At 40.2% G+C, this 16,717-nt stretch overlaps 1 protein-coding gene across 2 annotated transcripts in view; it reads right to left on the bottom strand.

Moving 5' to 3' along the window:
* Positions 1 to 16,717, bottom strand: part of CNTN1 (contactin 1) — a 253,457-nt gene that overhangs the window by 133,749 nt on the left and 102,991 nt on the right. The window lies entirely within an intron of this gene.

Raw genomic sequence — 16,717 nt, 5'->3', positions numbered from 1 at the left:
AATAAATCTATTACTAATAAAGCATCAGAAAATACCATGTTAAAAAAAATTAATTCAAAAGTAAACAAGTAACAATTTGTATACGGCAGCATTTTATGTTTCTGGGCTCTGATTACCTTAAGCCTTTACACATGCACCCGCTGTTTTCCAGATCACTGCATCAAACTCCATCCTTACCTGCTATTCAAGTAATTACATGGAGGTATTCGACTTTAGATTAAGATCAGCTTGTCATGCATCAAAGGTTTGAGAGGCTTAAGGAAATGATTCATGTCATAATGAAATGTAATGCCATCCTTCTTCAAACAGGCATAAAGATTAACCATGAGAATCTCACTGAGCCTTTCCTGCAGTAAAACTGGCAGATGGGGAACAGAGGACACGGAAAATTCTGCAAGGTTCACCTCTCAGTCTTTTCATAGAGAATCTTGGTGAGGGGGGATCAGCCCAGGAAGCAGAAATGGTCTTCCACATTTCAGCGCTATGCATCAGTGTGATTTCTGCTGTGAGTCCATGCCGTGCCTGGTCTCCTGCCTCTCCATTCTGGCTGCACAGCCCACATGCAGCCACGAGACACACTTTTGGCATTTGTTAATAAGGTGCAGGCAAAAATAAATATTATCTTGGAAAATCTTCACAGACGATTTAGCATAATTGAGATTACCGCTTGATAAAAATAATAGTGTGGTATAAACATCCTTCTTTCAGCTGAATATTTTGGTTTTCTTTCTCAATATACTGGTGCAATTTAAACTACACGGACACAGCCAATCTGTTGGAGCATCTTCTAAGGAACTAATTTATCTTAATTACAGCGAGCGGGACAACCTAACATAATGGCAGAAAATTTATCTAGGTGACATATTAGGCCACTGCAAAGTAGTTAAGTGATGGTTCATGAGCAGGACTTGTTAATTAAGTGATCTAGAGCTATTCTTCTTCCAGAAAGTACCTTTAAGAGCTGACAAAATAATACTCATAGTTAACCATTTCTTAGATAAAACAACAAAACAAATTTTTCAGGCCAAACCAAGTGTTTTTTTTTTCCTTGACTCTTAGACAAAACATTTTAATTTAATTTCAACATCTTAACTTTTTTTTTTAAATTAAAACCAGCTAAATTTATAATCTAAAATTCATTCCAAAATTAAGTGGCAGAGATCTCTCAATGAAGTATCGCGCATAAATCCCATCCTTCACCATTTTTCAGGAGAGAAGGAAGAGAATTGCTGGCTGAATACAAAATCAGCCCAAGTTTTATTAACTATACATCAAAAGAAATTAACAGAGCACAAATTATGATTCTCATGGTATAAAGCTTTGAAGATGTTCAGCATTTCATTCTCAGCCTCATCATAAGTAACATATAAATCAGCAGACTATATCATTTTTAAGTAGACTAATCAACATGGTATAGATGTTGCATAAAGTAAGAATATTTTCTACAGAAATTAGCAGAGAAAACCTTAAAACTACTCTTAAAGTTCTAAGCTGAATTTTCACCAAACTATCGAAGTGTTAATAATTTTAGAATTAACCAATTATCATCTAATTTGAACCATCTCTGAACTGTCAAAGAAAACCCATTCACACGTCTCTTTTTTAGGCTTTTTTTACTAATTATAAATATATGTGAACCAACAAGAAAATCTGATTGGAATACAGGGGAGGGTCTTAGATGAATCAGCTTGCTGCACATTTTCCTATAGAATTTGCCTATAAGATATTTACTTTTAGAAATCACAGCGACTCTACACCACAGCACTCTCAACTCTTGAGAATTTCTAGTTACGTTTTTGAGGGAATACAGATCAAACAAACACAATTTGAAGGTGAATTGTGGTTTTGTTCACTCAGAAGTCATACAGAAGCATGTTATAGGGTTTGATAACGAAGAGGATGCTAATCCCATCACCTTGCAGATCCTCTGGCCATTCTGGACACCGGTGGCACTCCCGGAGTCCTTGGCTCCTGCAGTGGAGAACACCAGTGGGCACAGCTGTCTGCCAGCTGTGACTCCACGGGACGCCCAGTTTGGCTGGCAACAAGCAAAACTGGCCTGTGGCTACTGGATGAAAATGAAGTGGCTCAGTAGAATGTCTTTCAAATCAAACTATTAACTATTCCTTTACAAGAGGACAGAAATCGAGTCAAATCAGCACAGATGTCTACACCCTGAAATTCAACCTTTACTTGCAAGCTTTCAGTTCATCCTAGAAACCCTTTGTCTGTCTACTGCCCCAAAGACATCGCCTCTTTCCCTCTTATTTTACTTATTAGTTATTTATAAGTTTTGTAAATTAGTAAATAAGCCATTTACTTATTCCTTGTTCTTTTGGCTTCCATGAACAACTGCACCTTAGCCTGTGGTTTATATACTCCATCAGGTACATTCCAGCACAGACATGACTGCAGAAATCTCTCTGAATAATCAGGTATAGTGAGTGGGTTACGTGCAGACATTGCCAGCTGAGCTCCACACAGCCAGAAATACTAACAAAGATATACAGAATATTCACAAAAAGACTTCTGACATCTTCCAGTGCTGGAGAAAGTCATTAAAATTAAGGACACTGTTAATATCTGTGCTACAGGGAAGGCTTAAGATTGCCAACCAGGGCTCAAAAGCTGATGTTCTGGGTTCAATAAAAATATAAATGAGTTACCCAAGAATTTTACTCCAAATAAATAAGGTGAACAAACACGTGAAGAAGGAAGTATTGTTATTCCCACATTAAACGTGATGAACTCAGGTAAAACAAGGCGTTCGGCCTTTTTGATCTGTCCTTCATTGCAAGCGATAGCAGAGCTAATATCCTGTATTTCCTCCAAACGACAAAGCCTCGCCCAAGCAGAAGCCATCACACTGAACACCCACGTGGTACCGACAGCAAATGACTCGATTCACATCATCATGGGTCTGGTTCCACAGCTGATAACCTCTTGCAGCCTTTCCTGTTCCAGTCTCATTTTGCCAGTAGTTTGAGCACCACTGCTGTTAATTACTCAAGGTACCTGTTCCATCAAAAGTTTTGGCTGAAATTTCCTTTGAAGTAAGTGAAAGGTTTTGGATGTGCACAAAAATCAGGCTAAGGATAAAAGGGAACTACAAATGGGAACAACCACATTTAATTTTTCCTTTCACCCCTGAAAAAACAATTTCTAGTGTTTTTTCTTTCTCATCTTTCACAGTTTGACAGAATTTAATAAATGAATAATTAGGGCAACATAATAGCATTTACATAGGCCTCAGCTGTACGTATTTCTTTGAGGCTAAGAGAATAGAAAAGGCAAGTATAGAAAAGAACAGCACACATTTACTTCTCTTTTTCTTTTTCTCTAGACTCTACTATAAATAGCTGGAAGTATAAGGAAGTCTATAATTCATGGTAAGATGCACACCAGACCTAGGAAAACAAAATCACCTGTGAAGCCTCTGCAGTCACAGCAAAGATACAATAAAAGAGAAAAACTCTCAAAAGAGTCACCTTGAAAAGTACTCAGGCACAGCATTCGTCTTCACCGTGGGGAGCAAAGAGGATGCATATCACAGCATCTAACACATACAGCGATAGTTAAGAGAATGGAGTTTCTCTGCAAAAGCACATATTTCTGTTTTAAAATTCTTTTATCCCTGTACTTTCCCTGTTTGAGAAAGTTTTGACACCACTGTCTAAATTCCCACCAGGCTGAAAACGAGAACATATTATAAGTGCAGAGACGAGTGTCATGAAAACACTTCTATGAGCATCTGAACAGATAAACCAGCTCAAAAAAGAGATTAACCAAATTCCTGGTGGACGGGTTAATCAGCGGTTATGTTAAACACTCACCAGCTGGCTCTGGATCAGGGATTCGCCGGGCAGCTGAAAGCTGGTGAGGCAGAGCAGAAGTGTTTGTTAGCGACCGCTCAAAGCAGAATGCTGGACTAGGTCTGGTCCAGTATGGCCTTCCTTATGGCTTTCCTTATGGCCTTGCATTATGTCACCCAACAACATCATTCCTTTGTACTCTGGATCATCCCCTTGTACTCAGCACTGGTGAGGCTGCACCCGGAATCCTGTGCTCAGCCTTGGGCCCCTCACTACAGGAAAGTATTGAGGTGCTGCAGAGAGTTCAGAGGAGGGCGACAGGGCTGGTGAAGTGTCTGGAGCACAAGTCTGATGAGGAGTGGTTGAGGGAGCTGGGGCTGTTTAGCCTGGAGAAAATGAGGCTGAGGGGAGACCTTATCGCTGTCTACAACTACCTGAAAGGAGGTTGTAGCATGGAAGGGGTTGGCCTCTTCTCCCAAGTAGCAATGGACTCAAGTTGCACCAGGGAAGGTTTGGATTGGATAAAAAGAAAATTTCTTCAAGGAAGGGGTTGTCAGGCATTGGAACAGGCTGCCCAGGGAAGTGGTGGAGTCACCATCCCTGGAGGTGTTTAAAAGACGTATAGATGAGGCACTTAGGGACATGGTTTAGTGCTAGATTTAGGTTATGGTTGGACTCGATGATCTTGACGACCTCTTACAGCCAAAATGATTCTATGGTTCTATGATTCTTTCATCCAAATTATCACGTGCAACAGGCCAGTCCAGGGCCTCTCATAAATGCTCTGTAGGAAGCGTGACAGCAAAGTAACCCAATGTTATCAGTTCTCTGAATACTACTAAATGCTTACGTGGACCCAGCCCTTGGAAAAGGTTCTTTACCAGCCTCTGGAAAATTATGGTTCTCTTTTTTCTCAAAAAAAGCCCATTAAGAAAAATCTCTGTGATCTGGATGGTTACCAGGCCACCAATGGACTTTTGGTTACTGTATACCAGGCACATATTTCTAACACAAGTAACCGGTAAAGAGGGTTTATATTTTATGCCAGATGGTACTTAACTGTCTGTCATCTCGTTCTTTAACCTGTTAGCTCATTACTGATTGCATTTCAGGTGAAAATTAATATAGTCTGTTTTATTTTTAAATATGTCCCAAATGGAGATTCAGAGGAGCAGATGTTGCGGGGAGGTGGAAGGAGAAGGGTGTTTCTATCTTCTTAGTATGCAATGCTAAATATAGCTTCATTATAGCTCCTCTAGTATACGTAGGTATTATACTTCCATGCACAAGTGTGTGTGCATCTGTGCCAATTTGGTTTATTTCATCTGACTCCATGTCTGAACATGTCCATTTATTTTATAGAACATACAACGTCTAAAAGGTTTTTTCATTACTTTTTCTATAAGATTATAGCAAACAGAGCATTTAAAAAACAAACAAACAAACAAAAATCCCCAAAACGCAAACCCCCAAATGATGAAGATGAACCTGCATCATATTCTACTAATAAGTCACAGAAGGTACAAATCCTCTTAAGAAACTATCACCAATGCCAAGGATAGTAATGTCCTGATTTTGGGCTGTAGTCTTGGCTTGTGGCACAACCCAGAAAGTCCTGAGGGCTCTGGCTGCATCCCAGCACCCTGCGATCCCCTGCATATGGACATCTATACTGCCCAGAGCCTTCCCAGCACCACACACGGCAGCTTGTTCGGCTGCCAGCCACACCACTGGCACACTCCCCACCTTAAAATCCGAGAACTCCCACCCAGGTAAAGACCACAGTGCTTCTGACACGGAAGTCCTGCCCCTGACAGTGCCCCACAGAATCTAGTTGGGATGCTGTAACCCCGCTGCTTCCCCAGGACAAGCTCTTCTTCCAGAACTTTGGGACTTGGGGACTTCCCACATCGGAGGTAGGGCCTTTCTGCCTAATACCCTTTGGTGGATTGATCCTCTGCAAATTTGTTTCATCGCTTTCTCAGCCCATCTAAGAACCTCTTGCACCTATAGACCCTGTAGCAGTAACACAAACAGTTTAATCTTTCCTTAAATGGAAAGTACATTCTTTTGTTTATTCCGAACCTTTTCTGACTACAGAACAAGGGAGGTTTGAATGAAATCATTACAAGAAACAGCGACAGAGGACATGTGAGCCTCCATAGAAAAGCTTTATTTATGTGGATTTCCTCATAAATTAACTTGTCTCTATTTTGAAGCTGTGTTATGAGTTGCAGTCACTTGTACCACTGCCACTGGGTTGAAGACACGTCCATTTTAGAAGCCTGCTCTGAAGTGCTGCAGTCCTGCCTTCAGTGACAAGGATACACAACACTATCCTTTCAGCACCTTCCCATCAGGATGAGAACCTGTTCTCTTCTCCCCTATTTAGTGAATTAATCAATAAACTACGATTTCGTATAGTACATGTGAAACCCTTGGGCAGCCAAAAATAGACTGAACGATACATTTCTCTTTCTGGATTTCTCCATGCTCCTTCCACTAAAATCATTCACGAAGAGAAAATACACAAGAGAGTATCATATATCATTGGTGTCAAATTATTAATTAGCTAAGACTAACTTTTCTGATGGGAAAGCTACCTGTAGGTTTCAGAACAGCTCTGCAGGCTATGAGGACAGGAGGAGAGGAGGGAATAACACTCTCGCACAGTGTGTTGAAGCTGCCAAATATGAGGATGAAGTGCTCAGGCTCAAGGGTTGAAATTTCCCAGCGAAAGTGGGGATGAAGTGCCCTGGACTCAGCCCTGATGCTTGGGGCGCTTTGGGGGCTGAGGTCAGTTATCACTACATGACCCCTGGAACGGGAGCCGAGAGAGAAGGCTAGCCCTAGGACTAGGACTTGAGAGAGCAGGAGGAGGGAAGAAGGAGAAACTCAGCAGGAACCGACATAGCAATTTTTCTTGGTGACTTAGCTCTGCTGGAGCATATTTCCATGCCTGCGGCTCCCTGTCCCAGCAGGTTAAATTGAATCTACCCATGCAAACCCTGCTGGAAGGCACTGTGTGCTTTGCTAGAACGAGTGGTGTAAAACGGGCAAAAAACCCCACCTACCACCACCACTGGAATTCACACACTTGCTTGCACAATCACCTTGTTCCAAGGCGCTCTGGCAATATTTAGCAGGTATTTACCCACAAATTTAGCCACAAAGATAAGTAGTAACTAGCAGAATGCATGCCTCCTTTCCTTCTTCAGATACTGTTCAACTGGATGCCTCAGCTCAGGTATGGGAACAGCAAGGAAAGAAAGGAAAAATCAGGTCTGGAGCTCTAAAAGTAAACAGTAGAGCATTCCTACTTCCATTGCTGTGTGTGTTTCTGTTAAAAGGCAAAGCATTTGAACCCAATCAGCAAAAGTATTATTTTCTTCTGGAACAGTAGTAGAACTATATGACTATTTTCCAGTAGTTTTCACTGCTTCAAGCTGAGTATAAAACCAATAATGAAGAAATACATAAACAACTCTATAAATGCAGCTATGATTAATACAATGCTACATTATCATCACAAATGTAGGGACAGGAATTCTTGAGCTCTTATGTTGTGAAAAAAATATTCAGGAACCTGAAACACAAATTTGGAACAATTTGTATGTGCACACAATTCCATGGCACTGCCAACAAATACAGAAGTGGCAGAAAGATAGAAACTTAAATACATTTGTTAAAAATATAATAATGACTCACAAGTTCAGGTCATTTGTCCTTCTCCCATTTTTGCCATGAAGTGGTTCAAGAGGGAAAAACAGATGTAAAAAGCCAGATAGGTATTTCTTTGGGTCTTGCCTAGTCAAATGACAATATGTGATTCTGCTAACCAAATATCTGATTGACAGCATCAAATCTCAATCAATGCTATCAGTAAATTCATGAGTAAATTCACTCCTTATTTGTGATCTTGGAAGCACAGAATCATTTTTGTTGAGGAAAAGCCTATCTTAAATTACTATGAAAAGTTGGCAAAGCTGAGGCTAAATGGGTCTCACTATATTCACATATTGCACGACAAAAAGGCTTCTTGTAAAAGCTTCAAATCCTAGGTCAACCTAAATAATCCTCCCATCACTCCAAACAGATAACTCCTTGATTAGATGTGAGGGAGTCTGGAGAAGCTCTTCTCTCTCCTCACAAGGATTCCCCTTCTCCATCCCAAACTCTCTTCCTCCTGCAACCCACTAAAAGACACTGCAGAAATTACATCAGTGGAAGTTTCTACTGGTTTAATTCCCATTAAACTACATGTGCATGTAGTAGAAAGGACTCAATTTAAGTTCCTCTAAGAAACGGCTTTTGTAAAAAAGTAAAACCAAGAAGAAACCCTTCTGATACCTCTGTCCCATTTGGCAGGAGAAAGCTGTCGGCCAGTTCCCAGCTCACAGCCCTTGGCTGTTTCCCGGCTGAGATGTCTCCCCAGGCCCGTCTCTGAAGTTTTCCCATCAAAGAGTGCGAGGGAACAGCATGCTCTGCCCCAGGAGGAGGACAAAGACCGGCCAAATCTGTGACTGCTCTGCTGTCATTCCCTGCAGCTATGAAATCCTACTCATCCCCCACTAAGAACATTTTCAAAGGGGCCCAGTCTTCCAGACCTAGAAAATTAAATAAAAAGCATGTTTAGGAAGAGTCTGGTTCCAGTCCTACCACAAAAGGCTACAGACTGTGGTCCCTAAAAACAGCTGAACCTGAGAGCGTTAGCTGGAATTTGGCACAGGCTGGATACAAGTTACTGAAATTGGTAAAGCACTTGGAGGTGATGGTCTCTAACAGGTAAACTCATTATTTTGCTGGTCTAACGAGTTAATGTATTGCATTTATTCAGAGGTCAGCGTTTTCCTATATGGAAATATGACCTATGCTTTCCCAAAGTGTCTGCTCAGATATGAAAGTGATCATCATTACCGTAGCCAGATATGTACACTTATTAATACAACTCTTCATTTCCATTGGTTAATCCAGTCAAATTTTGTATTTAATTTCTAACACCATTTTCTGGTAAGTAACGACCAGTAGAAACCTTGTGACACAAAAACGTCAATTTGCTGGCATTCGTCTGATGTCAAGGGCAGCAGTGAGATTTTTGGAGTCTGCTGGGCTTCTCCACATAGAAACAAAAAGCCCGAGGATAATTTCATCCCCTAACAGGGTGCAATGGGAACAGCCTTGTATCTAATGGATCAGATCATTGTTCCCATCCCCTTTGAAGAAGGATTCAGGATGGGAGATCAGTTGCTGGGCTGAAGAGGGACAAACACTGTGGTCAGGTTGGATTCCAGCACCCTGAGGAAAATCCTGTGTTTGAACTCCCCATCCTGAAAAGTCTGCAGATTTCTGTGCCACTATCCTGTTTCCCTGAAAATAAGACCTACTCCAAAAATAAGCCCTAGCATGATTTTTCAGGATTTTTGAAGATGCTCGAAATACAAGCCCTACTCCAAAAAAAAGCCTTAGTTACAGTTCATAAAAAAAAAAGTCCATTTAAATAGTGTCCAGGCAGCTACACATGTAAAAAAAAGGCATCTCTTGGAACAAAAATTAATATAAGACCCTGTCTTATTTTGGGGGAAACAGGGTATCTTTTACGTAGTCTATCTTCTTCAAAGACTGAACCTTGAGGAACAGATTTTGCTATCTACGACTATTTTATTTTCTGCCACACTGTTCCACCAGTTAACTTGCCCCTGCATTGGTGCTGTAGGAGACAGAAGGAATGTCTGTACTGGATCCATGCTTTAAGACACTAAACCATTTTTAAAATAAGGAATGAGAAGTAGTTCAAAAAGCTTGGCTGAAAAACTCTAAATAGTTTCACCGACCTACATTCATCAATGAATTTATAGCTTCCAGCTCAAAAGGCAGGCAAATAATTATTTTTGTAAAGTAATCTTCAGTGTGTCAGCCCTTTTTTTAGTAAAAATGCTACCAGTAGAAATCCTAAGACACTGGCTTCTCTTACCAGTTTCTCCTAAGAGATTAAAGATCTTCTTTCCATCATACTGAAATATTACTATACTGTGAATAATGTCTTCAGCAAATGGGATGAAGGAGTTTCAGTTCTCTTCCTGCTCAGCTAAGTCAAATGAATTTTTGGTGCTATCAGTGAGTGATATTTAACAGAACTCACCTCCATCATTCCTGCAGTGTTATTTACAGGGAAATGATAACAGAAGGAAAACGTGGCTATTCTCAGTTACTGCTGAAAAACTAGAGCTCAGGGAACAGATTTGTTGAGTAAGCAGGTATTACATAAAGACAGACACATACTGACATTTTTTTCTGTTAATAAGCACTGATAAAGTATTCACAGGTTACTTGCTTAAAATGATTCTATGCAATTACAGATTTTTAACTGCCTGAAGATGTATTAAATAAGTCATAAGCAACCTGATTATTCTCAGTGATCTCTTCTCCATCACAGTAGGAAATGTAAAAATAAATAAATGACTAGTAACTGTGTATAACACCCTGAGTTACAGGAAAAACAACAATTTCTTGTTAATAACTTAGAAGCACACTCCTGTTAGCAAAGCTATACAAAGTATTTATTTTTTTGCTAATGTACTATTTCATCACTTTTGGAACAATTCCAACTAGATTATCATTTAATATGCATTAATTCCTGTTATTAATTCCTCTTATTAATATGCATTAATTCTGCTTTCTCTTTCCAGTAACAAATGAAAACCAATATAGACCAGAAGAACAAACCTTTCCTTTTATTTATCACACAGGGATAACTCAAAAGTATGACAATGTCACTTTACTGCAACTGAGAGTGAGAACTGATTTGTGTTCATTCGAGTTCACACAACACTGAAGCATCCGTCAGCTCTTGAAGCTTCTAATTTTCCTAAGTAGTCACCCCTTCGGTTATTAACTGTACTGAATGGGTCTGCTCTGCAGCCCAGAGCAAGAACAAAATCAATAAGATCTGGCAGCAGGCATCAATTGTCTGATTGCAAATGTATTTATTACAAGGTAATTTTCCAGAATTAAATTCAAGTTGGTTAAAATTTGCAAAGTCCCAGTTTGAGAAAACCAAGTACTGTAACTGACATTACAATGAGAACAAGAAAGAGAATATTGCAACAGGTTAGTAATGGAGATTTCTGTCCATGTTAAACTGCTTTCTTTCTAACAATATCTCTTACTAATAAGATGCTTCCAAGATCCTCCCTTTTTAACCTTTTTGTCTGTATAGTATCTTGGATTATTTCTTGGTATTTTAAATTATATAATTACCCAGTTATCTGAGGAGACTAGGGAGAAGAACATCAACAAAATTCTGCTCTTCCTCTAATTACCTATATTAACAGCAAAGAGTTCCTGGGCTGCCTTTGTTTTCCTTGCTTTTTATTCAAGTTGTTTTCTCTGTCGAGACTAAAATATTTATATATGCTTCTCTGAAAATCTCAGCCAAAGAATAAAGATCACATTCCCTAGTGAACTTCAATGGACCCTGGATACCTCTCTCAAATGCCTTGGAAAGTCCTAGCCATTATTTCTTGGAGAAAATTAGTATTTCCACTTCTTTACCATTTATTAGTAGATCTGTCCCCTCATTAAACACAGGTAATCTAAGTACCTCAGTTTCAACAGGGAAAATGAGGATGTTATAAGATTAACATTTGTTTGCATCACTGTGCTATTTTTTATTTATGATAGTCAAAGAAGGTAAGTAATGTTTATTCACTCATACATCTGGAAATACTAGCAAAGCACTGAATCAGCTGAGCCATATTTCAGGAAACCACGTATGCTCTGAATTCAGTATTTGAATGTGCAAGCCTTAACTGTATACATATGTCATTCTCTCTCACAGAAATAGGTTTCCATTATTTTACTTAGCTCCTGTGATACATGAAGTTAGGTATTCCCTAATTAACCAAATGAGAGTAGTTCAGGAAGTTTTTTTCTGCTCTTAGTTATGATCATTTTTCCTATCTGTTTTTGGAGCTGAAAGCCTGCTCAATCTGCCAATTATGCATTTCGGGTGATATTTCGGGGCAGAAGCAGAAAAAACATAATGAATCCTCCATGGCACGTGAAGAACGACTCGCAAGTGGGCAGCTATGGCACACGTCTCCTTGTCACCGCTGTCCCCGCTGTCCCACCCCACCGGCAGCTCGCACGCCCAGAAGTGTGTGTGCCCTCACCACACACGAGATGCAGCGTTTGCCAGGGAGGGTTTTTAACATCTCTCTGCCCTTTAGATGCTGCTCCTCCCTACACATGAGTTTTTCTTCCCCGGGCTCCATCTCGCTGCAAGAGCTGGTGTGGCCGCAGCCAGGGGCCGGCGAGCAGCTCCCGCCCTGCGCGGTGACTCAGCACCCAGCCGGCCCTCGGCACCCCAGAACCCACGCCGGGATAGATTCCTCGTCGTGGGGAGAGACACCTTTCCCAGTAAAGGAAGGACAAGACGGACCCCTGGGCAAGCGCGGGTGGGCTGTGGCTTCCCCAGAGAGCAGGGCCTGGGCTGACCCGAGGGGCCGGGGAACATGGCGTGCGCTCCCACACAGAACGGCGGGGTCAAAAACGCCGCTGCAGCCCGATGATTGCTTGACACACTGTCAGTCGGGCACTATGAACAATGCCTGGCACAGTCCTTTTCTAGCTGATTATTAGGTAATTAACAACCAAACACAGACTGTGCACTGAGACAGGGGTCCATATGTGTTTCTGTGGCATAAGGACTCAGGGATCCTAACTGGACCATCAGGTGTTATTAAACATAGATGCAAAATGACAAAGTAAACTCAAAATAAAAAGGCATTTACACAAGGAATGGTAGGACATGGAATTCCTGTTGTGACTGCCTGTAATGCTGATCAGACAGCAAACAGTTTCCAGGTTTATTAAACTGGCTGTCTCCCAGTACTCTGTGACAGTATGTCTCTTTGAAAGTATGGGTACATCTTCAAGTTACTGGACACAGAAACTAAAGCATGTCTACTGTGTTTTCCAAAATATGAAAATTTTCAAATGCACAGAATATTAATAATATAGAAATGTTAGGTATTTATTGTGATAAATCATTTAATAAGGAAGAATAAGGTAATTTAACTTCTCTTCTTTTAAAAGGTGGTATCTTTTCTGTATCTCTACATTGGTTCAACAATAATTTTCTTGAATATATCCTAAGTTGTCAAATATTCAAATGAAAATAATATAGATGCTTTTAAAACCTCTCTCATTTTTTTTTTTATTTCCAGCAAATTACATAATTACAGATAGCTGTCTTTGTACGTAAAATCTCCAACAGTACATAGTTTTCTGAAGGACAATAAGGACAGGCTTCTCTCCTCACTGAATAACAGCCCAGACTTCTCTCCAAAATGTAGCAGTTTGATTGTCTTAGTTATTTACAGGACAGCCAAGCAATAGATTCTGGGACTTGTTTGCCTGACGCACATTTTACTGTAGCTTGCAAACATTACAGAAAATGTACAGATAGAGAAAAAAAAAGTCAATGAAATTTCACTGTCATTATTCAGTTAGGATCTCTAATGAAATAGATGATGTTATTATATTGATTGTCTCAGGGACTATCCTGCCCCTCCCCACAATGCAGTCATCTATAGCAGATAAAAATTGATCAGAAATGCTCACTCTTGAACAAACTGCAGGGTTCAGTTCAGTATAACAGTATTTATTCTCAGCAATATTTAAACAACCCTTTTAAAAGACACTAGTGGATCTGTACAGCCATTTCCACACAAGAATCCTGACTCTGCATTCCAGCACAGATATCTGAGTCAATGTAACCACACTGCATCATCATAATCCTGCCTCAGCATATTTCCTCTTCTGCACTCAAATCCACAAATAAAAAATACCCCTTTTTTTACCTTAGATGGTGAATTCCTTCTCGTCCTTTTGTTCATAGTAACTATTCCAAGTTCGTATCTTTGAAAAATACAAGGATGGTTGCACCAATAAACTTCACAGATCCTCTCCTGCGGCAGAAAGCAGATTAAAAAAAAAAAAGACTTCAAGCTGTGACCTCAGAGCAGAGCACAGCCGTTAGCATCCCTCAGCCAACCTTCGGCAGAAAGCAGGTTAGACAGCAGGAAAACTGGCTCCGTACATGGCTGCAATGCTTTCAAATCAAGCATTCTGTGCTGTAAGCTTGGGGATTTATATCTCCTTAAATAGGCCGTCCCACTCAATGCTGCTTGTGTGCATGAAAATATGAAGCATTTCGCTGCAGTCACTTTATGGAAGAAACTACCCCTGTCATCTTTAACAATCTCTGTCACTCTGCTCTGAGACTAAAGAATGAGCACAGCGTGCATAATTCATGCATTAAAATCTTCTGTGCGCTTCCTGCAGCAACTGCTACGTCCAGTAATGGGATATTGATCAGCTCATCACTAAAACAATCGGGGTTGGGCAATTGCTTTGCTGCAACAAACAATATTCCATCCAAAATGGGATGCAGGCAACACGCTTCCCCCTCTGCAGCACTCAAGCATAACTCCAACATACGTGGCGTGGCATTTACATATTGCAGAGTGTTTAATCTGGACTCTGTATTTCTTTGACCTTCGAAAAATGCTGCATTATCTGAGCCTTTTATTTGAAGTCCGTATTCCCTGCAGTCTGCTTCTCCTTTTAACTCTATGCAGCATGAGAAACAAGTATGCATTCCTAACCCCATGTTTAAAGCACAGTGAACCTCCAAAAGCAAAGAGCAGATAGAAGAGCTTTCTAACCCACTACACATTCTTTGCCCCATATACATCTGCAACTTGTTTGTACCACAGGGGGGATTAGATTATTCTCACGTTGAATCTTTTTATTACAATGCATATATTATATTCAATCTGAACACAAATACACATATGCATCATTTTTGTCTAGGACAACTCACGTAATTTTTATCTACCAGATCAATGAAAACGAGTCCCTAACTTTCTGCTTCTTCCCACAGATCTGAACACCTTCCAGCCTTTCCAGCACACCCACTTTTCTCGCACCCCTATAATTTAAACAATCCTCACCAGCAGTTCACCAGCCCTGTCTTCAGCCTCTGTCTCCAGCACCCTTTGACTGCCACGTGCTTCTCCCTCCACACACTGGAAAACCCCACAACTCCCACTGTTTCAGAAGAAAAAGATGAGAGGCAAGACCGACAAAAGGAAGACACTAGAGCCATCACTGAGGTGAAACTCCAAAGCAACATTTAAAACTAAAATGACAAAAATCTTTGGTTACCCTGGTGTTGACAAACAGCGTAGTCACTAGAACTTGAACCACACAGACCTGTAGTTTGCTAAAATCCATGGAATTATTTCTTACTCTTGATGGAGTTTTGGTCTGACCTTTTTATCACTAAAATACATAGTTATTACTAAAATAAAGAACTGTTATTGAGGTTTATTTTAAAAGAAATTGAAGAGGTTAGTAAGACCTACAACAATTATTTCTTCTTGGGATCAATGAGGGTACAAATTGGCTAGAACAAAAAATCTTGATGGGACTGCAGCATGAACGGGGGCACTCCACATATTGATGAAAATCCCGAAGCTGGGTTAAATTATTGGCTCTGCAATTGTATGCTTTAAGAGTCCTCCCAACTGAGTTAATTGGAAATTGTCTGAAGCAAGCAGGATTTGGCATACGGTCTGGAAACCAGAATGAATAGAGGCTTTTTCTGAGGAAAATCTGGGAGAAGTTTTGCTTGGTTTGTCTCTCACCAAAGCAATCACCTTTCAGTATATCTAATATCTACTGTTTTCCCTTATGCTAAGGATGCCCATACATCTCAGTGAGCTGGCAAAGGTGTCACCAAAAAATTGCCATATGCCTTTCTGGTATGTCCTTCCTCAACAGCTACCAGGGCTCTAAAATAACAGCAGTTAATCTCTACTTTGTGATATATCAACAAACCAGTTCAGGTTGTCAAATTCTTCACCCACTACTATACCCTGTGTGCTGGGTCACGATCATCTCTGACAAGCCTTAAACTAGAAGTTACAAACCATATCAGAAAACGTGATGTTGTGAACATGACTGCTTGATTTATCAGATTAGAATGGGAAAAGGCCTTGCAGAGGTGAGATTCATGCCCCAGGTCACACAATCCCCACAAGCTTGTTCTGATCTTACTCTAATCAGTTATAAGTGGGAAGTTTACTGTGAAAAGAATGCTCATGTAGGCACTGCAGACTAGCTCATCCTACGCTTCCCATTACAGGGGACATTTGCCACTTCTTGCTATGTTAGGATTGTGCTCCAGATAAAGATCTCCGAATTTGGATAGCTAGCAGTGCGTGCCTACATGTGAGGAAGATGTCCATCCTCTGTCAGAACATACTTAGAAGTTGTTTGGCTGTTCAGCTCCTGTGGTCTATTTAAGGGTGAGCTGAATCATTCCCATCACCATTGACTGCAGCACCAGGTTTCTGTTGATTATGATCAGAGTGTGGACATGTAGATCACATGTAGATACCAACATGTAGACTGTTCAATCTAGACATCTCAGTTTGGAACTGCATGTGGTTTAACAGAATATTTCCCTGGCACAGGGCAGGAGACAATGGTAATTTTTGGGCACTTAGGTATACTTTGACATCTTCTACTCTCTCTGATCATGCTATGTTAGGAATTCCATAAAGCCTTTCAGCAGTCACTTAAAACTAATTTCATATGTAAATGCAATAACATAGGTGCTATTTTTGACAGTTATGTCCAGAATATGAATTTTAATAATTGATTCAGAAGGAAACTAGATTTCTACATTTTATTAAGAACTAAAGGTAAATTACACATTGAATTCAGAGTTGATATTCCCATTTGAAATCTGAAATGGAAAACATTTCCACGTGGAAGTCATTGGTATTGTAATAAATCAGTCTTAGGCATTTTATGTTTAAAAAAATGTTCTT

Source organism: Caloenas nicobarica, chromosome 1, assembly GCF_036013445.1.
Source record: "Caloenas nicobarica isolate bCalNic1 chromosome 1, bCalNic1.hap1, whole genome shotgun sequence".
NCBI classification, from domain to species: domain Eukaryota; kingdom Metazoa; phylum Chordata; class Aves; order Columbiformes; family Columbidae; genus Caloenas; species Caloenas nicobarica.
The sequence above is the reverse complement of the archived record's forward strand: the minus strand, read 5'-3'. Positions and strand labels throughout refer to the sequence as shown.